Consider the following 27,189-nt stretch of genomic DNA (forward strand, 5'->3'; position numbering starts at 1 on the left):
CCTCCTTTACGGGAGTGTGCACACAGAGGATTCCCTACCTGCGCCTCAGTGCCCTGCCCTGCCCCCAGGCTGGAGGGATCACTATAAATGTATTATCCAGTGGCAAGGTGCATCACTGCAACCGGAAGCTAGTGTGCAAATCTGCAGCCAGGACTGCAGGGCTGTGTTAGCAAAAGATCAGCAGACTGCAGATAAAAATCTTTTAATGTTTGACATGTTATTTTTTATGTGCTGTACACAGTTGTAGAAACATTGGGCAGTCTTGCACTAGACTTGCTGATGCCTGCAGTCCGCAGGTTATTACATATACCCTCAAGTCACTGTTTACAGTCAATGCACTGCAGGGGGTATTCATGTATCTAAGAAGGTGTTTAGGAAAGCCAACTGTTTGGGGTGGTAAATTATGAAAAGAAGAAAGCGGTTCAGTTCCTTTGAAAGGTATGATGTATTTTTTTTTTACAGATTTTGAGAGACAGTTGTCTGTGTGGATTTGGTATGATACACCGCTGGCCGCATGGCATGGTTCAAATCCCGGCAGCGCCAGCCCGAGATGGAAGGAAATCCCGATCGTCTAGAAGTACTTACTAACCTAACTCTACCCCCTAACCCTCCTTTAGGGTGCCTAACCCTAACCTCCCCCCCTGTGCCTAACCCTAATACCCCCTCTAGGTGCCTAATCCTAAAACCCCCCTTCTCCACCACCTAGACCTAAGTCCCCCAGGGGGGTGTCTAACCCTAACCTTCCCCCCGGAGGTGCCTTACCCTAACCCTCCCTCCCCCTAGCCTAAACCTAACCTCCCAGGGGGGGCCCAACCCTAAGCCCCCCTCCGGGAATCCTAAACCTAACACTCCCCCCGCTGCGGCTATCCGCGCTCGGCATCCATTCGATCGGGATACCAGGCGCCGGTCTCCCGCCGTAGGCTAGTTAACCCTCGCCGGGATTCTGTAGTCTAGATGCCGGCGGTCGGCACTGTGACCTCCGGCATCATAAACGTATACAGTCTGTGTTCTAGTACTAGGAGGTCTCAAGCACAGAGGAGTACCACTCCCCCGTCCATTAGGTATAATGTTAAATGTATATATACGCAATGCATGCACTTAGCTTGATTGGTTAAGGGGCGCAGTGGGCTTTTACTCCCTGTAGTACTGTGCCTGGGAGCTCTGTGTGTATCCCCTGAACATCAAGAAGGACTGTACTTCTGTAATATCTGTATGCAATGATTAACCTGAGCATCTTCAGCTTGGGGAATTGTGTTTAAGACATTGAGCAATAAATATCTTGCCTTAAGACAACGTATCTGCTTGTATCCTGTTACCACCAGAATAGCGCAAAACGCTATTTCGTTCTCTGGCCATTCTGAATTGAGAACAGTCTCCAAGCTGAAATCCTCTGCCAGCTACCCTGCAGACAAGTCATAGTGAGGGACCAGTGGAAATTAGCAGACAATACCAAGGAAGTGTTAAACATACCCAGAAGTTAGCGGTTCCAGGTGTCCATGTAGGAGCCTTGGAGAAGTGGTTCCAGGTACCAGCGTAAGAGGCTGGTGGTAGCATCAAAATACCCGCCCACTATGCAGTAGATAGCGTTAGTAAGAGGCAGCTATTGACTGTGAGAGGGAATTCCTGGGAGTGGTGATGTAAGGCCCCTCAGGGACGAGTTATCACCCTTTATTTAGATCAGTGAAAAGGAGGTGCTAATCTGCTTTCTACTACATTCCCAGGTTAGTATCACAATTACAAGAGTCTCAGGGACTCAGAGTTACTAACGCAACACTTTCCACATCTAACTGGTAAGGGTGCACACATTATTCAGGTAGCATCCCTGTAAATCAACTGACTGCAAAGCTCCATTTTGGCAAATTCTCAGTATCTCCCATCACAAATAATAACTTCAACTCATTTTCTACAGAAAAGGAATTTTTTTATATAGCTTCTCTTCTCTTTCCTCATCCTCTTCCTGTGCTCTGCTTTACTCATCTTTAGAAACAGATTGCCTCACTGGTATTGTACTGGGAGAGGGGGAGAGAGGCCTGTCCAGTGACAGACCCTGGCACGGTACTACAGATATGTCCACATACATAGCGCAGAGTCTTTTCATGTGACTTTTTTACTTTTAAATGCGTCTTATTCACACAGCAGTGTGAATAGAATACACTGCTTTTGCCGATTAAAAATACATGCGGTGCAACTGCATGTATCTGCATGTGAAATGCTTTGTTACAGAGTCAGCGGCTGTGACAGTGTAGCGTAGTGTTTCGCATGCAGATGTACCCGCAGTCGCACATAGAATACAGTCGTGCCGCATACCGTTTTAATCAGTAGAAGCTGCTTGTTCAGCCTATTCGCATCACTAACACGCATTTCAAGGGAAAAAGTCGCACAAAAAGCTGCTCGGTGCTACAGAGTCATGCTACAGCATAGCACAACTATAAGGGCTATTTCACACACAAGGAGGCTAGATGTATGAGGACACATCTGTATGTGAACTAGCAATGCCAGCTTACACATGCAAAGAGCCTCCCTGCACTGGCCTCGGGAGTGGTAAGAATATACCGTACTTTCATTTGTTATGTCTACGATATATATATATATATATATATATATATCCCATACGATAAGATTACCTTTATCTATATGACTAACTTGTCTTTCAATATTTATATTATAAGGTAATTTGATATGGATGACGACTTTATTGTAATATCTGGATGTTCTTGAATTATGTGCATCATTGTCATCTTAATGTCATATGTATTTTGATATTATTGTTATGTTTTGTTGTATAATTTATTGCTTCAAAAATAAAGATGGAAAAAAAAAAGAATATACCGTACTTTGCGGTTAAAAGGGACCAACTTAAAGCTTTTTTTGTGTATGATTTTTTATTTTTTCAATATGATAATAACTATTTTTCAGTAACAACTTACTAACAAAATTGTAACATTTTTTTTTTTTAGTATTTATATTTAACCAAATAGTAAATAGTGCAAGGTACTGTATATGCAAAGCCTTGAAATGATCGATTGCGCTAAGGATGATTTTGATAGCGGAGTTTCTGGGAGAAAGAACCTAGGTAGCATTTGAGGTGGTGTCTTGCTGTACCTCTGTGCTTTTTATTGCACTACTTGCCCGAACCCCACATCCTTCCTATGTGCGGTCACCACTGTCCTGGTCCACGAAATGGTACCCGGGATTTACCTTCGAAGTACTTGAAGCCTAATTCTTCTAGTTCCTTGGTCATGTAACCGCGCCAGGAATCTGAACAAATGACAGAGCAGTCAGCTATCATCGCTGGCAAAATAGCCAACAGGGTTGTGGAGCACCTCTGACTGGCACCTCAGACAGGACGATGTTACAGTTATACAGCTAAGGGGAGAGGGGGGGGGAACTATGTAGCACATCGCATCAACTGTCATTTTCTTGCCCCAGGAAAGCAACAGAAATCATTACCTGCATTAAAAATTTTTTAAAAAGACCAGTAACATGTAGTCCCTTTAATAACAAAATACTGAATATGTTTACCGCTGCTAGCCAGTATCTCCGGGAAGCCAGGTAACTGCCTCGGTGACATTTTGTTTTTTTAAATTGGTGGTAAGACAGTCATCAAGGACGCAGGGCCCAGGGGGGATCACAGTCGCTGCCCCACAGCACCAGCACTTGGCTAGCAGGGTGCCTGGAATAGCAACCTGCAGCACTGCTGCGCTCCGGGCACATACCCTGCAGCCCTTACAGCCACCTGGGGCATCCCATGGATGCTGTACTTCCTGATGCCGAAGGCCCTGTCTCTTCGGAGTGATGTCACATGTTTGGAAGCGGAACATGGCGCAAAATAGCACTCATCTCATTAACACCCAGCTTAATAGTAATCTTAAAACAAATCTTTTTGGAATAATTGTGGTTGTACAGGTAGAATATGTGATGCTAGCAGCAGAAAATTAAGGGACATGTGCAGGGCTGGGCCTGGGCATAGGCGACCTAGGCACTTGCCTAGGATGACCTTGCTCAAGGATTACTTTGGACAGTCTGGAAAGTCACCAGACTGTCCAGAGTCCTGACAGGCAGGGTTGCCTCAAGGCACGTACAGAGCGTGCGGCCGCACAAGGGCGCCAGGTAGCTGATGTGGCTGCACAGTACAGAATCCACCAGCAGCAGCAATCTGGTTAGTTCCGGGCTAACCCTGTGCCCCACCCTCCCTATTGCATTATTGGTATAAGCTCAGGGGGAGGGAGCGAGGGAGGGAGGCATGGGGCAGAGGGGAAGGGCAGCACAGGATGGCACTTGGTGCCGAGAAACACAGCACTGGCCCAGTTGATAGGTATAGAGAGGTGTTCCACTGGGCCGGAACTGGGACCAGGCATTGGATCCCAGCGTCGATCGATGACATGCTGTGGATTGTCAAATTTGGTTCCGGCCATGAGCCAATTGTGGTTTACAGACAAGCAGCCAATAAGGAGTGGCCACGGAACATCCACTCACTCCTGCTCTTATTAGCCGGAGCTAGCATCACAAAGTCAGTATGACGGCAGAGGCGGAAAATAGTAGATGTCCCGAAAAGCCGCAGAAGACCCCACACAGAAGAGGCGACCTGGCGAAAAGAACAGAGGTGGCAGCAGGAAGACTGAAGATACCTGGTGAAGCCAGAAGACTCCAGGATGCCTAAGCATTGGAGCCAAGGGGTCTCTTGCAATAGAGCTTATAATGATCCCCTTGCTGTTCAGGTGAAGTCAGGCAAGAGTCAAGTAGTGGGAGTTAAACCAGCGCCAAGATAGGATCTAGTGCTTGGCAAGCTGAGGAGTGGCGCAGACCTCTACATGCAAGGGCTAGCACAAAGAGTACCGACTGCGCTCGCCAAAGTCGGCAGGTCAGGTAAAATTCCAGTGGGACACCTTTTCCTCATTAACTCAGAGACAATGAGGGAGTTGGGAACTGCCCGTGGCATGTAGTTGGGTAGTAGACCTGCAGGCATGGTAAGTGACCGCTAGGCTTGTGGTTAGATTGGGCACTTGGCACGTGAGCATAATTAGGTTTGAGCAATGGGCCCATAGGGGATTGAATTAGCTTTGGAATTTGGGGTGGCGTCTATTTGCAGGAGGTTGGGGGGCTAAAATCTTAGTCAGGGCCAGCCCTGGACATGTGGAGCACAGATTTAAGTAATCTGATTAGCAGGACTCTCCCCTCTAACAAGATCCAACATATAAAATAAGTACACTTTAATGATGTGGGTTTTGCTTGTTTGTTTTTATTAAATGGTAATATGTGTAGTAGATATAAATAAAATAAAGAAATTATCCACCGCTCCCCCAAAAAAATTTATTTAAAACAGCTTTCAATTAATCTGGCATTTGTAAAAAATCCCATATAATGAAACAATAGAAATAGATCAATAGAAAAATGGAATTGAGCGCTTTCATACATTTCTATTAATAGATATAAATGATAATTTTATTAAATGCATTCTCTAACACAGTGCTTCTCAAGTCCAGCCCATGGGGAACACTAACAGCGCATGTTTTCCATATCTCCTTGCTGGAGCACAGGTGTATGCATTACTCATTGACAATTTAAAAGTTCCTCAGGTGGATGTAATGATTTCACTTATGATTCTGTCCCTAGGATTGGATTTGACAAGCACTGTACTAACAGATTGAAATGCATACTGAGAAAATGTTTTAACTGGCTGGCATAGACAGATGAAGCAGCGGTAGGGACAGGTACATCAGCAGATGTACACTCGGGCCTCACACACGGAGCGATATAACAGGCCATTCGACAGATTGGAACGATATTGCTGCTATATCATTCCGTGTGTGGGTAGGATATTGGCCAGTGCACACTCCCGTGGGACCGTTCATCGCTCCTTCAGATCTTTCATGCTGAACAAGAGATCTGGAGAAGCGATGTACAGCCATGGCCAAAAGTTTGTTTTGAGAATGACACAAGTATTGGTTTTCACAAAGTTTTCTGCTTCAGTGTTTTTAGACCTTTTTGTTAGATGTTACTATGGTATACTGAAGTAAAATTACAAGCATTTCATAAGTGTCAAAGGCTTTTATGGACAATTACATTTAGTTTATGCAGAGAGTCAATATTTGCAGTGTTGACCCTTCTTTTTCAATACCTCTGCAATTCGCCCTGGCATACTGTCAATCAACTTCTGGACCACATACTGACTGATGAACACCCATTCTTACCTAATCAATGCCTGGAGTTCGTGGGTTAGTTTGTTTGTCCATCTGCCTCTTGAAGATTGACCACAAGTTCTCAATGGGATTAAGGTCTGGGGAGTTTCCTGGCCATGGACCCAAAATTTCAATGTTTTGTTCCCCGAGCCACTTAGTTATCACTTTTGCCTTATGGCTCCATCAAGCTGGAAAAGGCATTGTTCGTCACCAAACTGTTCTTGGATTGTTGGGAGAAGTTGCTCTTGGAGGATGTTTTGGTACCATTCTTTATTCACGGCTGTGTTCTTAGGCAAAATTCTGAGTGAGCCCACTCCCTTGGCTGAGAAGCAACCCCACACATGAATGGTCTCTAGATGCTGTACTGCTGGCAGGACAACCATAAGCAGTTTCAATAAGCATCTTTGATATGGGGTAAATACAAAAGGTAATTTAAGAAGCTACAAAATGCTGTATATTATTAAAAACATACTTTAAAAATAACAACTAAATACACTATATCAATGGTTCCCAAACTGTGTGCAGCGGCACCCTGGTGTGACTTCGACACTTGCAGGTGTGCCTCAGGTTGGTGGTCCAGCATCAAAGCAAATTAGTTATGGTGAATGTAATGTAAATATGTGCACAAACAGAAGCACAAACTTGTCCACCACTATATAACCAAACCGAAGGATGACAGGTAAGGACAATTTACTTCACTGTATTTGTCTCTGAATTTCTCAATAAGAAACTTTTGGCTTAGGGGTGCCTTGAAACAATGCTGATACTCTAGGGCGCCGTGGGTCAAAAAAAGTTTGTGAACCACTGCACTATATAGTAAAAAGAATTTCCACTGCTTAACTGTTCCTTCCTGAGTTTGGCTATTTACATCGCAGATTGAATGTTTGATACATCAGAATAGTGTAATGTGTCATCATAGACAGACATGCTGCTGGAATATATGACACACACAAAAGGTATAGAAACACAAGATGTGTGTCAAATGCTATAAGAAATTTACATCCGTGGCACAGAGACGGTTGGTGTAATGGTTAGCATTACTGCCTCACAGCACTGAGGTTGTGGATATGATTCACAGCACTGCCCTAATTGTGTGGAGTTTGTATACAGAAGTATCCTCATTCTCTATTGCTGCAGTCACGCCAAACTGCCCTTCTTGGTGCAGAAGTTCCTGTACGACTCGCTTGCGTCGAGCATCTTTTTTGCGTTAATCGGATATGAAAAACCGCTTCAAGAGACAGCAGATTAATTTGATATGCAACACCTGTATATCGGTGTCTGTATACGAAGTGCTACGGTGCAGCAACCACAGCTTCGTATACATATTCAGTTGCACACAGACATACAAGTGTTGCATATCAAATTAATTGTGAAGCAGTTTGTCTTATTCCATTGCAACGAAGACGCATTTTCGGGCTAAAAAGACGCCCGGCACAAGCAGAGTCACATGGGACCTGGCGGCTCACTTTCTCCAGGCATCTCGTGCCGCATGGCGTATTGAGGCTAGGTGTATGTGGACACCTCTGTAGGTTTCCTCCGGGTATATGTGCATGTACATGTGGTAGGGAATATAGATTGCAAGCTCCACTGATGGCCAAATATTATCTATACAGCACTGCAGAATATGTATACACTATATAAATAACTGATAATAAATAAATGTCCATCTACACTTACACAGACATCACTAATCTAGGAAAATGTATTACATTACATTATTACATTAGCAGTGAGAAAAAAAAATTGGACAGCTGATGAATAAGAACCCTAGACAATGTCTAGTGGGGAATTTAATATAAGCTCCACTGGAGATTTAGTAATCACTACTTAAAGTAGTAAGTATTTTTTGCAGTTTACACTATATTTATATCAATGCAGATGCTGGGAAACCCCGAGCGACAAAGGGCTATCCCAGCAAGGAGATGGTTACAACTTTGGCATTTGCAAAAGATGTCTGCAGCGTTGTTTAGGAAATGGTGCATGCGCCGGTCAGCGCTGAGGATGTCAAATGCTGACCGGAGAGCCAGTCAGGAGAGCCAGCAGGTAAAAGTTCTTACATTGGTTAATAGGCACTTTGTAAGCCACTAAAATAAAAGCAGATTTGTCATGAGGTGGCTAAGTAACTGCTAACCAATGGCTGGTAGAGTTGTAATGTCTGCCTAGGTTCCTGGCCCAAGATAGCCCATTCTAAAGTCACCTCCAACCAGAGCATTTTACCATCTTCGTAAACTTAATACTTGCAGGAAAAAAAAAAAATACTATAAATCGGCTACGATGTACAAACTATTAAAACTCTGGGTTAATACAAATTAAATGTTAATTTCCCATGTAGTTGTATTTAAAAAAAAATGGTGTGTACACATTGTCAGTCAGTATTGTGCAAAGGAATAAAATAAAGGAAACCGCAGTTTCTCTGAATATCTCTTGCTAAACAGAAAGCATGACACATGCACCATCAGCTCCAATATCTGGCTGACCAATAATAAGTTAGGCACTCCAAGACACTCAGAGTCTTATCAAAAATGAGTCATAATACTTGTGAGAGACTACAGGAAAACAACAAACATAACTCATGAGTAGAATCTTTTTCACATTAAAGTCATTGGAACCCATAACAATGGTGTAACACGTTACTTAATGTCCAACAAAGGGCCTGATTCAGCAGTGCACGCAAGTACACTGTCGAATGCAGATTCCAGATTATCGAGTATCTGCGCGTGCGCAGGACCCATTCTACAAGTGGGCAGAATGGGTGCTGCTAAGAGACACGCAAACCATTGAAGGCCTCTGCCTGAGTGACAGGTAGAGGCATTTAAAGAAGCGGTGCGGGGGCGGACAGCTTAGGTACTGCCTGGACGTATGCAGTCTGCTGGGCTCGCAAGACAGCCAACCGGCCACCGTCCACCATCGACGGTCACAATGGTGATGCCCGCAACCTCAGTCACAGTGCTGGGATCACAAATGCAGCAGTGGGTGTCATACACCTACTTCTGCATTTGCATTACTGCAAGGATCGCAATTGCAAAGCTGCCTGTGTGCAACTTTGCAACTGGGCATGATTCAGCAAGGATCACAAAGACAAACACAATGGGGGAAATGTATCAAACCTTGGAGAGAGAACGTGCCAAATAATCAGCTCCTAACTGTCATTTTACAGGCTGTGTTTGCCAGTTAGTAGCCGATTGGTTGCTACTTTCTCTCTCCAAGCTTTGATACTGTACAACTCCCCTATGTACTGTAGAGGCTATACAGAGTGATAGCGAAAATAACCACCCCACCATAAAAAACAAGTCTCCAGATTGCCCCAGGGAAAGAATGTAGGTAAACACAATTAGAATTATAATAGTCTTGTGTGCATTATGTTGCTCCCTCCGCGGCTGGAGGACAGTTCTACACCAACTTTTATCAATCGGTCTGCAGTGGTTATTAACATGCTTAACATTCAGATTAGCGTGATGATTTCATAATTTCCAGACCCACCCCCCCAGTAGCGATGGATTAACAACAAGGCAGCCGTGGTGATTGCCTAAGTACCCCCTCCCACACACATAGCTACATCAACAGTGTGGGGGGATTTGTGGCATAAATTGAACTGGAGGGACTACAATGTGTTAAACACAATTGCGGTGCTGGGAACATTAACACATTATACGCTTTAATAGCATCGCCAGCATATCATTTTGACAATTTCATTGGTAGATTCCCCAACAAACCATAATAAAGGCCCAGGAAAGAAGATCTCTCATTGGTGATAGGTGCCTTTCAGTCAAAGCAGTAAAAAGCTTCCAGAAAATAGGTAGCTATACTCAATCGCACGGTTTTAGAAAATATATTTTATATATATACATCTATGTACTAATAATTAGTAAAGTTGTGTTGTATAATATTTGCTCAGCGAGAAAGCAGTATCAGCCATAGGCATCACTGATACGAATTAGAATCTGATAACAGACTCCCCCTGGAGACAGTGGTGTATTTATCATGGGTGCAGGTTGTACTGTGCACACGGACACATGGGTACAGGGGTGTCCCACATTGCACCCACTGCACCGACTCCCTATGCTTCTCTGGCTTTATCTTTTTGTTGCTAAATGTTAAAATATGGTGCCGCACAGAGCTAACAAAGACACAGGCACGGAAAGATGGCGCCGCAGGAGAAGCATGCAGTGCTGATGCAGAGCGCGGGAGGTACATTTCAACAGGTGGGGGGGGGCTGCACACTGGTCCCCCCAGTTCTACCAAGGCTACTGTAGAATCTAAAGATGTACTTTAATAATAAAATAATTCTATAATGATTGTTTTAGGTGCTCAATATAGTATGAACTATAAAGATCCCTGCTGTATCAGGTGTTGTCTCACCCAAACAAAAAGAAAAATTGTAAAAGTATATGCAGCGCTAATATAGAACAAATGTTACAATAACGATAAAAAGTAAATAAGTACATAAAAAAAGGAATATCAGATCTAAAATATTCATTTGTTTAATAAAGATATTGGGGGATATGTATCAAAGCTTGGCGAGAGATAAAGTACTAACCAGCTTCTGTCATTTCTCAAACACAGCCTGTAAAGTGACAGTAGCTATTTGGTTGATACTTTGGGTGGGATGCATAAAAAATAAAAATGCAGTTAAACGTTACAAAAAGCCGCTTTCTGAGTTTTAGCCGCATTTTCGCATATGCACGAAATTCTGGAAAGCAAAACTTTCCGGAGCTTGGTCCCAGCAGACGACGCCATCTACAAATGGTGTTGCCTAATAGAGGCCTGTGAGCTGCTTTTCTGAGTTTTTCCCCAAGAGGGATCCAATAGGATCCCTCCCAGGGACCCCCACGGCTCGCAGAAGTACACCAGAGGGACTTATGGGTAACACAACCGGAAGCCCCAAAACCGCAAAGGACAGCTCTTATCGGAAGATGCTCATCCATATGACGTTACTCAATGCCGATATGCATGTGATCAGTGTAGGAATGCATCACGCGGTGATAATTAATGGTCCCCCAATGGAGATATTCAATTGTTTTGGGAACCCACTAATTATCACGCTTGTCACACCCAAAAGCACCAGGTTTAGCTGAGCAAAACGGCTAAACCCATCTAAAGTAATGGGCGCAATGCAAAAAGTGTCATTTGGGTGACCAAATGGGTGACTTTTCGAACATTTCTGCTTGCCTCCTCAGGGGGGTGAGAGCAGAAATGTGAATTCCCCCCACAATGCTTATAGATTCTATGTACAGAGCACAAATATGCAAAACTTGCATAAAAAGGTATCTGTACTCAAATGTAACTTACAGATTTTAAAATACACAGCTGTTTGTTCATTGTAGCAATTTCAGTGTTTGAGGAGATTATAACCAACATAATCTTTCACACCAATGGAGGTAAGGGTATTCAATGTGATGGACGAGATGTGCCAGGGCCATAGGGAGGGCAATGCGGAAAGTGCCATCAACCCAGGCGCAATGCCCTGAGGGCCATTGCTGCCCCAGCCCTTGATGCACCACTGTTTCAGACTACAAAGAATGAAGTCCTGGGCACGCTGCTCTCAAACGATCCATCACAACATGTGTCCGGGATTTTTTTCATTGTAGTCTGGAGCGGTGAAGCATCAGGGGCTTGGACAGCAGTGGCCCCCAGGGCATTGCGCCTTGGTTGATGGCACTTTCCGCATTGCCTTCCCTATGGCCCTGTATGTGTTGTCCCATCCCTGGTTCCCGGCCCCAAATCTGCCCTCCTCTCCTCTGTGTCCATGCTGCCCATCACAGTGTCTGGTGGTGTAAAAGGGTAATAAGGCATTGTGGCGGCAGAATGTCTCATCCACGAAAAGAGACATTATGCCGCACAGCAATTCTAGCTCCCTGGCCAGAATGAGCCCAGCCCCAGCAGCCCATACAGAAGAAAATTAAGAAAAGCGGATACTGTAGGATAAGAAGCGGAGCACTAAATTATGTAAAAAGAATAAGGGGGGGGGGCACAAAAATCTTAAAACTAAAGTGAAGGGGTTGGGGGTAAAATCATTAAGTTTACACAATGGAAGAGTTGAGAGGGTCGAAAAAAATTTATGAAAAGTATGTAAGTGAAGGGATGAGGGAGACAAATCATTAAAAAAAAAAATAATAATTATATAACATATTGCCCAACAACCTCCCTGCTGAGTTCCTTCAAATCGGTGTGCAAGTGTACAAGGGTGGTCACACCAAATATTGATATGATTTAGATTTCTCTTCTGTTCAATCACTTTGCATTTTGTTATTTGATAAAAATAAACTATTAATACGTTTATTTTTGAAAGCATTCTTACTTTGTCGCATGTTTTCCACACCTGCCTAAAACTTTTGCACAGGACCGGCCTGATTTTAAAGGGTCAAAATGCGACTTGCCCTTTTAGCGACGTACCACTAAAGCAGCCTGCCCTGTGCATTCTCCACATGCAGGCCGCAGCGTCCCGCGGGTGGGAAAAGTTGTGGTGACAGATCTCCCACGGGTGAATAGATACCGTGCGCATGGAGTCTTTTCACTGTGAGGGGAGAGCTTTGGGAGAATAAAGGAGCCCACCACCCGATCTGTCTCAGCGCAGTGGACAGGCTGCCCATTTGTTAGCCTGTCATGGAGAGGGACAGTAAGTCAGAGTTACATATACACAATTTTGGAGAATGGGGGGGGCGCCAGTGCTCTCTCTTTCCCGATGCAATAAACTTTCTAGCTACGGCTCTGCCATGAGCCATTCTAGAATGGCACAATGTGGACTCAAGAAAACCTGCAATTTCAGCGCTATGGTAACTGCCACAGCGCACATACCAGCCACAAAGACAGTAACTGGACTCACTTCTGCACGTGTACTTTGTTTAGATCTTTAAACATGTGAAAACAAAAATGCATTAATGGTTACACTTCGTAAATGTCAAGCTGTGCTGACATTGGCTTGTCTACGGATGAAAAATTGCCTATGTTGCAGAATTAGATGAATCAGAATAAATCATCAACCTGCAGCGGAGTAAATGAATAGAACAAATGGCAGAAAAAAAAAAAAAGAGAAAATCACACCCTCATTCCCTGCTGTATTATTAGTGAAAGTGTACTAAATGTAAATAAGAGGACTATACATACAGTACTGTTACAAACTACAACTGCAATACCCTGATCAGCCCCAATGACTGGCACACTGACGCAAGGGCTGAAGGACCCTGGCTTCTTGTTCTAGATCTTTATAACACTATTTTGTCAGTCACTTGTCAGGTAACTAGAGTTTGCAGAAGTGACACACACACTGAATTAGTGGTTGTAAATATGAGGACATTGTATACATGATTCACTACCTTATAGTTGCATAATTAAAGGGCTGCTAAAATGATGTTAATACAAACACACAGGAAATGACACACTAAAAGGCGTGTTTGTGAGACTATACAAACCTTGTCAGCAAATAGATTTATAATGTTCTTAGAAAACATGCTAGCACAGTCTTCATTAATTGCACTGTATTGTAATGTACATACAATTGTTGTTTTAAAAGACTAACCAACAACAAAGTATCATGCAATTAATCTGAAGTGCCCCCAGGCTGAAAATAGACAGACATATGGGGGGAATTGTATCAAACCTTCTGAAAAGGTGGAGATGTTGCCTATAGCAACTCATTTAAATTATAGCGTTGATTAGAGAAGTTGCACATAGCAACCAATCAATTCTATAAATTTAGATTGCCTATAGCAACCAATGTCTCCACCTTTTCAGAACGATTGATACAGTACCTATTCCCCATGGTTCTGTGACAGGAAGGGTAGGCCCCAGAGGCTGGTGGTCCTGTAGCTAGCTGCACCCATATGTACTGTGGTAAGTACATTTTCTTATGTTTTAATTAGGTAACCTGTCCTAGTGAGTTTAAAATAATAATGACTTTTAGGTTCTACACTGTAGGGTAGAAACAGAATTTGTTTACCATCTAGCAACAGCTGGTGGTTCAGGCAGCGAGCTCCCAGTGATTGCAGAAGGGGTATGCGGTCGTAATGTCGACAATGGAAATGTGAGCAGTCGAAATATAAACAGGTACTGAATGTCAACAGTTGATATTATGTTCATATTTGCTACTAATATTTTATTATTGATTAATTATTAAATACAATGTACGGTGTTACAAATTCATTCTTGTATATTACTTTATGTTGTTCCACCGGAAACAGAATCGCCTTTTTACAGTGATAAACTCTATGCATTATGGCCCTCATTCAGAGCCGTACGCTCTGAGCAGAGCGCACGCTCTGAATGAGGGCCGGGCTCCATTTTCATGAAGCGTCCTCCTGGACGCTCGTATAGCTGTGGGTCACCACCCACAGGCTATACGAGCGTGCTTTTTGATGGCCGCGATGGTCGAGACCATCGCGACCATCGAAATTGCGAGCCGGAGCCTGCGGTTGAGGTTTTCAACCGCAAGCTCCGGAGTGATTTTGGCTCTATCAGATTACAAGGACACATCTACATAAATGTGGCAAAATTTTGAAAAAATGTGTAACCTGGGCACATATTTTAATAAAGTAAAAGAATCACCATGCTGTGGTAATGGAATCACCAAATGGGTAATAAGCATGGTAATGTGTACTCACTACAATAGGTTTGCTACCTAGTAATGCAACTTCTACTACTTAGATTTCCTTCTATGGGCCGTATTCAATTAGTTTCGCACCAGCGATACTTTTTCGCATGCCAGACTTTTTGCCTACATAGCCTATTTTAGCTGCGGAAACTTATCGTGCGTGTCCCCGCTATTCGCCATTTTCTATTCCAAAACACGCGAAAACGCAACCCGGTGAATGCAAACTAGGCGAAAAGCATTGTCAGATTTGGGGAAATCAGCCACATAGCCCCTAAAAGATGCACGATCATTGGGGATCAATGTACATGCCCCTGAATAGCCCTAATAAAGCTATATGGAGTAGTTAAGGTGTGTCAATTTCTTCTAAGTAGCATCTTCGCACTAGTTGTGAAGAATAGCATTAAGCAGTTTTTTGGGGATAAAATAAGTACTCCTGTACTTATTTTATCCCAAAAAAAGTGTTTGCAATTGAATATGGAGATAAGTTTCTGTCTGCCAAAAAGTCTCAATTGGCGATACTATTTTGCGGATTCCGACTTTTCGCAACTAATTGAATACCGGCCTATGTTTTACAAAATATTTAAGGACAAAATGACACAATTTGGGGTACTTGTGTACTTTACAGACTCATTGCAGAAAGAATCCAAGTGTCCTACACTCATTATTATCATCAATCATCGTAATGTCTAAATCCCCTTAACGGAGAGGACCCCGACGTCATCAGTCATTGTCCAGCATCATTCCCAGGCTCCAGCGTCATTCCCTACCATCCAAGTGGGCACAGAGGGGGAATATAACCTTGTGGTGAGCATAGCGAGCCTGAAGCGTGGAGAGCACAGCGTGCCTGCGAGGGGAAAACTTTCTTCTTTAGGTGGGGACAACTTTCCATTTAAAACAAACATTCTCTGCAATGAGTCCGTAAAGTACACAAGTACCCAATTTGAAAACATACAAATTCAGATACATGGGAGACGTGCAAATCAAAAATCATACTTTAATAATTTTGGTTTCTCCTCTTTGAAAAACGCCCAGAGAGAAGATACAGCTGATCACTTTAGGGGGCGGGGTCAGATTGATGTCAGTAGGTCTCGTCCCCGTCACGGCAAAATGCTGCAAATTGCAGGTTCGTGGGGAGGAGGAGAAGCTATTCCTGCAATTTAGCAGTATCCCCTCTCTACAGACCCGCGAATCCCAGCAATAATCTCCCTATCCGGGTCTACTTCACTAGGAAGTGGGTGGGACGCGGGAAATCCAGCATGTCCTCTGGGGGTGTGGGGGACTACCCAAAAAGAAAAAAACGGGAGACTACAGCACTTTTTGGGAAAGTGGGCAAGTATGCTACAAACTGGTACATTCAAAACAAAGGGGGTCATTCAGACCCACTTGCGAGCGTCAGTATGCTCGCAAGCGGGTCGATGTTCCCCACTGCGCATGCGCACGACGGAGGGAGCTCTGTCATGCGCATGCGCGAGACCCGGGGAGCGACGGGCTTTCCATCGCTCCGGGTCCCGCACCAAAGGGGGCGTGCTGTCGATGTTGATTGACAGCACGCCCCCTTTGGTGGGCGTGCCTGCCAGACGGAGGCGTTCCCATGGGAACGCCTACCGTCTGAAGCCGGCCCCAATGACATCACTAGTGATGTCAGTGGGAGTGATTTTCGCTCTGATAGAGCCAAAAATGACTCCAGGACTAGTGGCAGGGAGACCCTACCGCAGGGTCTCCGTCGCAAGTCCGATGGTCGCGATGGTCAAGACCATCGCGACCATCTTTTTGGCCGCACGCATATGCTGTGGTGGTCACCCACAGCTATACGAGCGGCCCGGAGGCGGCTCCATTTTCATGGAGGAGGGCCCTGATTCAGAGCGAGCGCTCTGGTCAGAGCGTTCAGCTCTGAATCAGGCCCAAAGTCAAGACTAGCCAAGTAGTATATTCATGAAATACCTTAGGTGTGTTCGCAGCCTTACTGAGTCTCTGGAACAGGGGAACTAAAATAATAATATCCCCTGTTATCGATCTTTGGGTGTTGCAACAACTTCTGAACTATTAAATACACCGCTTTACAAATTGAAATATGTAGGTAGAGTAAAACTTATATACTATATACTCACCAGAATAGATGTTGAAATGTATAGAGAATAATAACCAACACTCTTGTTCAGGATTATTTAAAAAAGGACTCAGCACATGGTGAATTACAGCCTGTGCAATGACTGAGATCAGCTGTATAAATGGTGCCACTTCCTCTTTAGATCTACTTCCTGATCAAAGGCGCAACCTAATGTGATGGGGATTCTTTTATCTCAAATTACTCCTGAAACTGAATTTTGAGGTTTATCTAAAAAGTTTAATAAATAATCAAACTTTTGTTTTACCTATTTTGGTAACTGACTCACCTTCACTGTTGTATGTTTCAAGAGAGAATTATCTATGGCCATTAAATTTCCTTACTTCCACTATATTACCTTGATATTGAGATATTATGTGATAATTTAATCAAACATTTATTTTCACTGCTTTATATGCAAATGAATGAAAGCCTGTCCATAACATTGTTTTAATACACAGTGAACAGATATGCTTAACTACTTGCCTGGCATGGTCGCATTACATTTGGCCACACCAGGCTGGGCTTTACATTACATGGTCGCATCTGATGCGACCAGTCAGATACGCCCACTAGGCGGCTGCAGGAAGCTAATCTTCCCGCGGCTCACCCTCCTTTGTGTCCCGATCACTGCTAGCCACAGTGATTAGGACCCAGCGATACCCCACCTCCAGTGCGGCTGTGACTTCCATTGAAGCAGCAGTGTGTCCCGATCACTGTGGCCAGCAGTGATCGAGAAGCTGGCTTCACTCCCTCCCGGCGCAGGTTCAAAGAAGGCAGAAGCCGCAGGTCCTACGCTATGTTTTTGTTATTGATCACCTTGAATTAGACGGATCGAGAGGACACAAAGTGCAGGTTATTTCTAGGAGTTTCCACTACGAAATTATGCTGTTTTCATAAAAATACATTCAGTAGTTGTTCAACCAACTTGGAACAGACAGAGACACAATGTTCTTATAATATTAGTATAGATATGAAATACTCCTCCTAATTCTGTATTGTGGAATGTGGTAGGACTGATACTAGGGCCCGAATATAATTAGCTGCAAGTTGGCCGTGAAATGCTTAGCGCAGATTAAATAAAATTTGATTCATCTTATTCATTAGCAATTGTTGCTATTGCTGCCAGCCTGCATTAAATTCAAGAGATATCCTGCTGCATGAAACTAAAGCTGCCCATACAAGGTGCGATATACCGTGTGTGGGCATGATGTCGGCCAGTGCGCCCTCCCTGGTGTCGCACATCGCACCTCCAGATCTTACTGTATGTTCTCTTGATCTGGGGATGCGATGTACGATCCCATGCAGTGCTATGCGGGTGGGGGAGGGGGGTACTGGCATATCGGGTGGTTGGCCACCTGTTCGCTCCATGTGTGGAGACCGCCCGATATGTCGCCCGGCGGATCGCAAATCGCATAGCAAGGTGCATACCGCATAGTCATTCCCCTAGCGTCATGGCACCATCACCCAAACAAACTTAACCGTGGCAATAATATTCCCTAGAACAAATTACGTTTACCGCTTATAAATCTCTACAAACTCCTGTATTTTTCCTGATCACCAGCATTAAGTATTATGCTGCCCAGTGCTTTTATTTCTACGGATAAAGGTACCAGCAATCACCTAAAGTTCTAAGTTGATAAATGTTTATGAAAGATTAATCTGGACAAATCTTCAGATTATTATTTTATTAAATAATAGATACAAGAATGACAAATGAAAAAAAAAGAAAAATATCTGAGTACCATCAAAAAAAGGAAACAAACAGAAGGTTAACCTATAGCTGGGAATCCAAGTCGCTCCTTTGTCGCAGCCGCTACTGTGTCTTTATGTTAATGTTGCTGCGGATGGGTGTCCGGATGAGACGCCCACCGGCAGTGGATTGAATCCGCTGACATGCAAACAAAGGCGCTGATCTGGGCCAGGAGCAGAATTCCTAGGGCCGCAGTCACAGACACCGACATGCTTGCGATATGACCCCACCTGTAAACCAAACCACCCCCCCCCCCCCCAGTTCCCATCCAAAAGCACGATCTGCATCCCACAGCAATAATCATCGTCAGGGCCGGATTATAGGCCGGGAAATCACACACATTGCCACTACCTGGTCCATTCTGCAACCTCCCTGGCCTGGCCGGCTCCAAGCAGAATCACAGACTCTCCAAATGTAAAGCCCATTAGTCTTTTCCTCAGACGGGGTAAACGTGCTCAGTGCTCGGCTCGCTCGCCTGGGTCCCCCATCTCCAGGAAAGTGGATAGATCCCCTTCAGTTTTTGTACGCTGATGACATCAGTTACTGTCCAACGTCATTTCCTACTATCCACGTGGGAATATAATCTTGTGGCAAGCGAAGCGTGGCGAGCGAAGTGAGCCAACGTGGGGACAAGTTTCTTTTTTTGGTGGGCTGTATGGGCAGGGAACCCTCACTCCAAGTCACTTCCAGGTACAGAAATTGAAGGGGAAATATACCTTTCCAATCTCCCAGCCCAGGCTGTTGCTACTCCACGAACAGACAGAAACAGCTGCTCTAGAAGGAAGATGGTGGCCAAAGGCATGATCTTTACCAATCACGACCACAAGGGTCGTGACAGGGAATGCAGCAGTGCCTAGTTTTTAGCCCTCTACTGTGCACTCTGCCCTTCCCCTGCCCATGATAGCGACTATGATAAAGGGTTCTATTCCAATCTCCCTGCCGGGCCAACTGACCCTCACTGTAGCTCACAAATGCCACCTGTCCTGTGGCTATATTAGTACTATTATGCAGTGGCGGATACTGAGGCAGGGGGGGGGGGTGAGATCAGGGTCATGGTCAATTTCATTGGTGGAGCCCCCACAAGCCTTAATCCAGACCTGACGACCTGACCATCAGGATGCGTGCGCAGTGTGACTCGGACACATCCACAGAGGGAAAGTATTTCTTTCCCTGTGTCTAACTTGGGATCACCCCCTGCGTTCCAGTCAGCAATAGTAGCATAAGAACTAGGTTTAAACTGCACACGTTGCGCTCTCTTGCACTGTTGTTGTATACCGTTATTTTTATGTGCAACAAACACATTCATGATTCGGCATCAATTAAATATCAAACAGCTCCCAGTCTCTTGTCCGCAGGGAAAAAAAAAATACTTTGCTTAAATAAACTCACAAAAGCATAATCTATGCCCGAGCAATAAATAAACCACCAACCAATGTTAGTGGAGCATCCACAAACAATTAATTGTTAAGCGGTTCGCTAGTGCCAGCAACCAATATAATCATATTTTCACCTGCCTCCGACCACCAGTAATTCCCCAGTCATAGCTGTGTCTTTTTCCAGTTTTCAACTGTGTGAACACACACTTAGTGTACTTGGCCTATATTAGATGTCCGCCAGGAACAGGCAGGCATAAATAGCAGTGTTACCCAAATCTGCATGGGCACCAAAACAGCACCCACTGCTCTGGCCATACAAAGTGTGAATTAACACTACACAAACTGCCCTAATTCTGCATCAATCCCTATGTAAATGCACTGTGCTCAATGAGTGGCAAAACAATCACTAATACGAGAACTACAGTAAAAAGGAGAATATTACACTGCCACTCTTAATTGTATACTGCCACATTTATTTATTATTAAACTAACTACATAAGCTACATACAGTGCACATCAATCTGTGATATATATATATATATATATATATATATTATATATACACACATACATACACAAACACTATGGGGTCTATTTACTAAGCAGTTTTAGGAGATAGAGTGAAATGTGATAAGGTGCCAGCCAATCAGCTCCCAGCTGTCATTTTTCAAACACAGCCTGTGAGATGGCAGTTAGGAGCTGATTGGCTGGCACCTAATCACTTTTCACTCTTGTCTCCTGACACTGCTTAGTAAATAGACCTCTATATGTTTGTAAATTCAAATTCACTTGCCAAACAGCAACACATAAAGCACAACACTGTAACAGTGTAAGTAACCCTTTCAGTGCTGAAAACACTACTAGGGCCACATCACTGCATGTGTATTAATATTTTTTGGGTGTTCTCCCTCCACTAGTTACCAACCTCTTTTTCCGTGCCTTCTGGCTTCATATCATAATACACATGTAAAACACATACGTGCAATAAACAGGCGCTTACCTCGCCGCTCCGGGCTAGCATGCAGGAATGCAAAATGAAATGAAGTTACAATACAGAAGAAGCCTGTGAAGAAAGTTGTGTGATCATACACGGCCAGTGTGTACAGCCCGGGCTCCTCCCACACATCACACAGGAAGCACAAGGCAGCAGCTTTCCCCAGTCTCCGGCTTCCATGTAATAATGTCAGGGGGAGGAGAGACTACCCTGTGTCATACACTGATACCAGAAATCTCTGGCCTGGATAGAAGCCCAATATATGTGCAGTGGGGAGGGACTGGGAGGATGATTACAAGGGAGGATGACTACTAACTCTGGCTGGTACAGTAACAGTGTGAGGTGGAAGGAAACTGATGAGGACATTTGTGCTTCCACACACTCAGGACGATTTGCATTAAATATTAATGGTTAAAGAATGTGCAGATCTCAAAGAGCACAGCTGGCCGAGTAATGACAGTTTTTTTTTTTTTTTTTAAATATGTACTTCACTTTACGCTATGCTGCCAATAATGCACAAGTAACCAAAATGACAAAATAGCACTTGTCACTAATGTCTACTGATCAATACTGCATTGTTAGGGGAGTTCTGCATGTAATAAAAAGCATGCAAAATTACAATAAACGTTATCGTAATAAAGTACCTGGTAGGCGTTTTTTTGTTTGTTCGGGCTAATCTCGAGAACCACTAGATGGATTTGGGGATTTTGATGCATCTCTCACTATTCTATAGAGCATTTGTTGGGGAAGGTTTAGCTGTATGAAACATTAATGTATGACAAAAGGGAACCGAGCAGTGATGATTTTACTGAAGCAAGTCAAAAAAACAGTCCCTGGTAGGTGTATGTCTGTTTGTTCGAGCTAATCTCGAGAACCACTGTACAGATTTTATGCAGAGGGCCATTTTGATATATATATATACCTCCCAACTGTCCCGCATTCAGCGGGACAGTCCCGTTTTTTTGGGTCTGTCCCGCTGTCCCACCCGTGGTGTCCCACGGTGGGGGGGAAGTTGGGAGAAGCATTAGTGATGTAAACGGGGCATGCTGATAGGCCACACCCCCTTTACGGGAAGGCCACGCCCCTTTTCGGGAGCGCGCACCTTCGGCGCGCGGGTGTCCCTATTTGCAGCCTGCAAATGTTGGGAGGTATGTATATAACATTATTTGCGGCCCCGATGCAGGCCCCACAGGGGCGGGGTAACATTCGCCGGTGATTACAGCAATGCCTGGAGCATCCTCAGATTGCTCCAAGGAGCTGTAAGGGCAGCGGTGTGACCGTCTGAAGCATCCTAAGGACGCTTCGGGCGGCACTGCTGCATAGCTTCTGGCTGCAGGGCGCCATTCTAGGCACCCTGCTAGCCAGATGAGGGTAGCAGAAAAAAGCTCCGTGGGCCAGACCAAATGATTCTGCAGGCCTTATACGGCACCCGGGCCTGAGGTTTCCCATCACTGCTATAGAGCATTTGTAGAGGAAGGTTTAGGTGTATGAAACATTAATGTATGACAAAAAGGAGCCGAGCAGTGGCAATTTTAGTGAAGTAAGTCAATGAAAAAACAGAAGACCAAGCGCTTTTTTGGCTTACGTTAGCTAAACCATTAAAGATATATCACAATGATGGACTTTACATATTATCCGGTTTCTCCAGAAAACTTGATGTAAGTCCTGTTTACTGATAAAATTTTTCAGTTTTTCCCTTTTTTTTTACCATTCCTATTTCATTTATGTGAAAAACGATTCTTTAATTTCAAGTCCAATTTCGGGTAAGAATCTCCTTTGGCATGACAATTAATAAAGCACAAGGACAGACAATTAGCGTGGCTGGAGTTGTCCAAAGAGGAGACTGTTTTTCTCATGGACACCTTTACGTGGCACTTTTCTGTCACGTCAAAACTAAATCTTTTTGTGTTGACGACAGGATGAAAAATGACCAATGTTGTCTACATAGTGATCTTATAAGACCTTGGTTAAAAAAGATTATTGCCGTAAATTCAACATTGCTTCTGTGCGAAGCCGGGATGGGTTTTTCTTTGCTATGTAAGCTGCAATCCTTGATTATACTGTGTACTACAATAGGTCTTAGGCCCTGATTCAGACCCGCTTGCAGCTGCTCGCTAGGTCTGTGGGCATTTTTTTTTCCTCCGGCCGCTTGCAAAGCTGTGGGAGACCACCCACAGCTTGTGCGAGCGGCCAGGAGACCATCGCGGTAATCGGGACCATCGGCCTTGCGACGAGCCCCTGTGGAAGGGTCTAGGCTGCCGCAAGGCTGAGTGGACTCCCTGCTCTAATAGAGCAGGAAGTCTACTACTGACATCAGTAGTGATGTCAGATTGCCCGCCCAACAAACGGCAGGCATTCCTAAGGGAACGCATGCGTTTGCCCAGCCACCCCCCATACTCGCCCACAAAACAGGGCGAGCTGTCACTCACCATTGACAGCCGCCCCGTCTTGTTGCGAGCCCCGTAGCGACTGAACTTCAGTCGCTCAGCGAGGCTTGGTCACGCCGGACGGGGCGCATGCACAGTGCGCAAACATCGGGCCGCTTGCGAGCGGCTCTGAATGAGCTCCCTAAGTCCTTTATTGTGGTACCATAATAAGACTACAGTAAATAGCTGCCAAATTCAATAAACTTAGCACATTGTTCTTTACTATTCTGTGTATAGCAACATGGGCAATGCGCTGTGATCACGTCTGACTATCATAGTCAGACGTGATCACAGCGCATTGCCCATGTTGTTCCATTAGTATCTTAGTGGGAGTTCACAGTATACTCCTAGCAGTTGCAGCTGATCCCAATTGACAATTTTGTATTAATAACATTAGCGCCGAGAGTCGGGTAGGAATCTACCCTCTGTTTTCTTTTTTCTTTCATTGTATTATTCTGTGTATAGCACCAATTTAATGTAGTTTGCTGTACAATACAATCACAAGACAAAAATTCTGATCCATGGAAATTTTAAATCTGAAAGACCAGGGCAGATACATTCACCAGCCAACTAACCAAACAGAATGTGGATTATGGGAAGAAAATAGAGCACCCAGAGGAGACCCATGCAAACAAATATAAATAAAATTCCATGTTGTTGGCACATTGGGTCATCAGTGATACCAAGGCCTCAGAGCAGCAAGTAAGAGACGGTAATCACTGTACCAAAGCGTTCTCATCTGGCAAAAGCTCTTATATTAGCAACCGGGTGTGAATTTCCCATAAGAAAGGCCACAAGTCTCTTTATTAATAAATACCTAAGGGTGATTCTGCGTTTAACGCACGTCCCGTGAACTGTTTCTATACCACATTTCACTTCAGTAAACCATTCCTTATATATAAAAATTCTTTGTGATGCTTGGGACTCAGGTATGCCTAGCTTGTGTGAAGCGTTAGGCTGCTTCTTCGCACCGTCCGTTACAAACACACGTTCATTGTTGTACATAGCAGTAGCAAGTGTTCATGGCACCGATTCTCCATTAGTTTGCTATACAGAGCATCCACGGACAGTATATCCCTCATATCTTTCCCACTGCAGGTCAGAGCGCTGAAATTGGGAGAAGTGGAAAGTATACTTAAAGTTTCCAGTATAGTATAATAGATAATTGTGTTTTAAGTTGCCCTATACAGAGAGGGAACTGTAGACCTTCAATATCTCTAATGATCCATCTGTAACTCATAAGAGAAGCATATTTGCATTCAACTAGGTTGTGCTGAACATGAGAAAATGTAAGAACTTTGGCCCTCATTCAGACCCACTCGCGAGCGGCTGTCCGCTCGCAAGTGGGTCGATGGTCTGCACTGCGCATGCGCATGACGGAGGGAGCTCCGTCGTGCGCATGCGAGAGACGCGACGAGCGAAGGACTTTCCTTCGCTCGTAGTGTCTCATCAAAGGGGGCGTGCTGTCGATGTTGACTGACAGCACGCCCCCTTTGGTGGGCGTGCCGGGGGCGTGCCTGCCAGACGGAGGCATGCCCAAGGGAACGCCTACCGTCAGAAGCCGGCCCCACTGACATCACTAGTGATGTCAGTGGGACTGATTTTGGCTCTGATAGAGCCAAAATCACTCCTGGCCTTGCGGTAGAAAAACTCAACCGCAGGCTTTTGCTCGCAGTGGCGATGGTCGCGATGGTCAAGACCATCGCGACCATCATCCTGCACGCTCGTATATGCTGTGGGTTGTGACCCACAGCTATACGAGCATCCAGGAGGACGCTCCATATTAATGGAGGTGGGCCCTGATTCAGAGCGAGCGCTCTGGTCAGAGCGTCCGGCTCTGAATCAGGGCCTTTGTTTTAAGAGACATTTGACCTGCTATATGCAGGCTAATAACATGTGAATACTGGTTTAACTTAAAGCTGTATCATGTGACATTCTAAGCATGACCACCCCTGCACTGAATCAGTAATCTATGAGAGTGAAATGCATAGTAGGGATGGACATCGATGGTCAATGCTTACAAACTATCAGTGATTTTCTTGGCAGCATTTTTTCCATTCAAAGGCAATATTCCGATGTCTGTTGCCATCGATTAGTATTGATCCAATGGTGTTCCGATGGTTGCCTGTTGTCTTCTGTTCTGTTTGGTGTTGAGATGGATAATTTGGGTAGTGTGACAGTCACACTAGGTCAGCACTGAAGTCACTCTGGCAACAGAACTGACAGAGACAATAATTCTACTTTACACAGAGCAGCAGCAGCCCCGTCTTCCTACACACAAACCCGGATAACTGTGCATGCACAAACCATCACAATGTAATTACCATCGAGTGCTATTGATGCGATGGGTAACTACCATCGTATCGCAACATCCAATGGTGGTAGCCCAACCACCATTCGTTGGCAGGCTTCCGAAGTCCATCCCTAATACATAGGGGCTACTGTAAATTATTTTCTGCAAGAGCTAAAATGTATTTCCTGGTAGAAATTTTCATTTAAATAACCCGGTAATAGATACACTATAAAACATATGACTGTATTCACTCTTTCCTGTCAATAACTTTGTTATCTTTTAGCCACTTCCTGTATGACTTCCAGGCAGCTTCTCTACTTGGTTCCTGGGTGTGACGATGAATGAGTCATGTTAGTAACTCACAGAATAGAAAGATCTGATACAGTATGTGTAAAATACAGTAGTAGGACACTTGGCAAAATCATTTTTTAGTCATTCCTAACTCAGCCACTAGAGGGCACTGCTTACACACAATTATTTTAATGTTTTTAATTATCACAAATAGAACAGCGATTTTTTTTCCCCCAAAACATATATGATTATATGCTAGCATTAATAGGTTTTGAGTTCAGATATGTGATATAAAACATAGCATTTCCTAAAAAATAGACCAACAGAGCCTTTGAAAAGCAAGTACTGTAGGTATCCTGCAAAATTCATTGAAATCTTGCCCTCCTGGAAATCCTCGGAAAGTCGGGACCCCAAAAATAAATTGGGTCCCCCTGCCGAGGATCCATCAGCCCTGGGCTAAAAGCCTGCTCCGACATTCCACAACTTGGAGAACCACAAGTGCAGGGGCTTTGAGAGCGGGGGGAGCGGGTACTAATTATCCTGGCCCGTGTTTGCTGGATGGGCCCGGCTGGAGTCCGGGACCGGTGCCGCCCCCCATTCCCTCTTACATCACAGCAGCCCAGCACATGCTGCTGTGTGCTGGACTGCACTGGGAGACTGCTCATGGCTGCTAAGCAGTAGCCTCCTATGCCTGTGGGCGGAGCGATCACACTGATCGCACCCCCCACTGGCTATGCTCCGGGCTGAGGGGGCTCACAGCGCCACCCCACTTTTATCTTTATACATTTTTTCCTAAGGGGGCGTGGCCACACCAGCCTCGATTAGGCCATGCCCCCTTTTTACCTGGGCCCGGCACGCCTGCACAAGTGCAAGCATGTCCTGACATTCTAGGCATGCTGGCACCGATAGTTCCACTGTAAAGAAAATATGACAAAAATTATAGAACACACCCTTTATTAAACACACTCACTCTTCATACTTACCAACATTCCTCTGCAACTTTCCGGGAGCAGCAGGAGGGAACTTGCTCTCCTCTTCAGGGGGGCGGGACCAGACGATAAACACCATTAGGCCCTGCCCCCTTTACAGATATGCCTACTCTTCCTGGGGGTTACACGAAAAAGCAGGAGCCTCCCGCGATTCCCGGGAGAGTAGGCATGTATGACTTACCTACTCCTTGGATGTG

The 27,189-nt window shown here is 44.6% G+C and overlaps 1 protein-coding gene across 2 annotated transcripts in view; it reads right to left on the reverse strand.

The window, feature by feature from the left end:
• The window catches only part of TSPAN14 (tetraspanin 14), a 114,128-nt gene extending 92,919 nt beyond the window's left edge, over positions 1-21,209 (reverse strand). For both annotated transcript variants that reach the window (XM_088463086.1, XM_088463085.1), the window contains exon 1: positions 21,000-21,209. The gene's annotated coding sequence lies outside the window, so the exon portion shown is untranslated. The remainder of the gene's footprint in view (positions 1-20,999) is intronic.
• Between the last annotated feature and the right edge of the window lie 5,980 nt (positions 21,210-27,189).

The sequence above is a fragment of the Taudactylus pleione genome, unplaced genomic scaffold (genome assembly GCF_031769625.1).
Source record: "Taudactylus pleione unplaced genomic scaffold, aTauple2 ptg001314l, whole genome shotgun sequence".
Classification (NCBI taxonomy): Eukaryota; Metazoa; Chordata; class Amphibia; order Anura; family Myobatrachidae; genus Taudactylus; species Taudactylus pleione.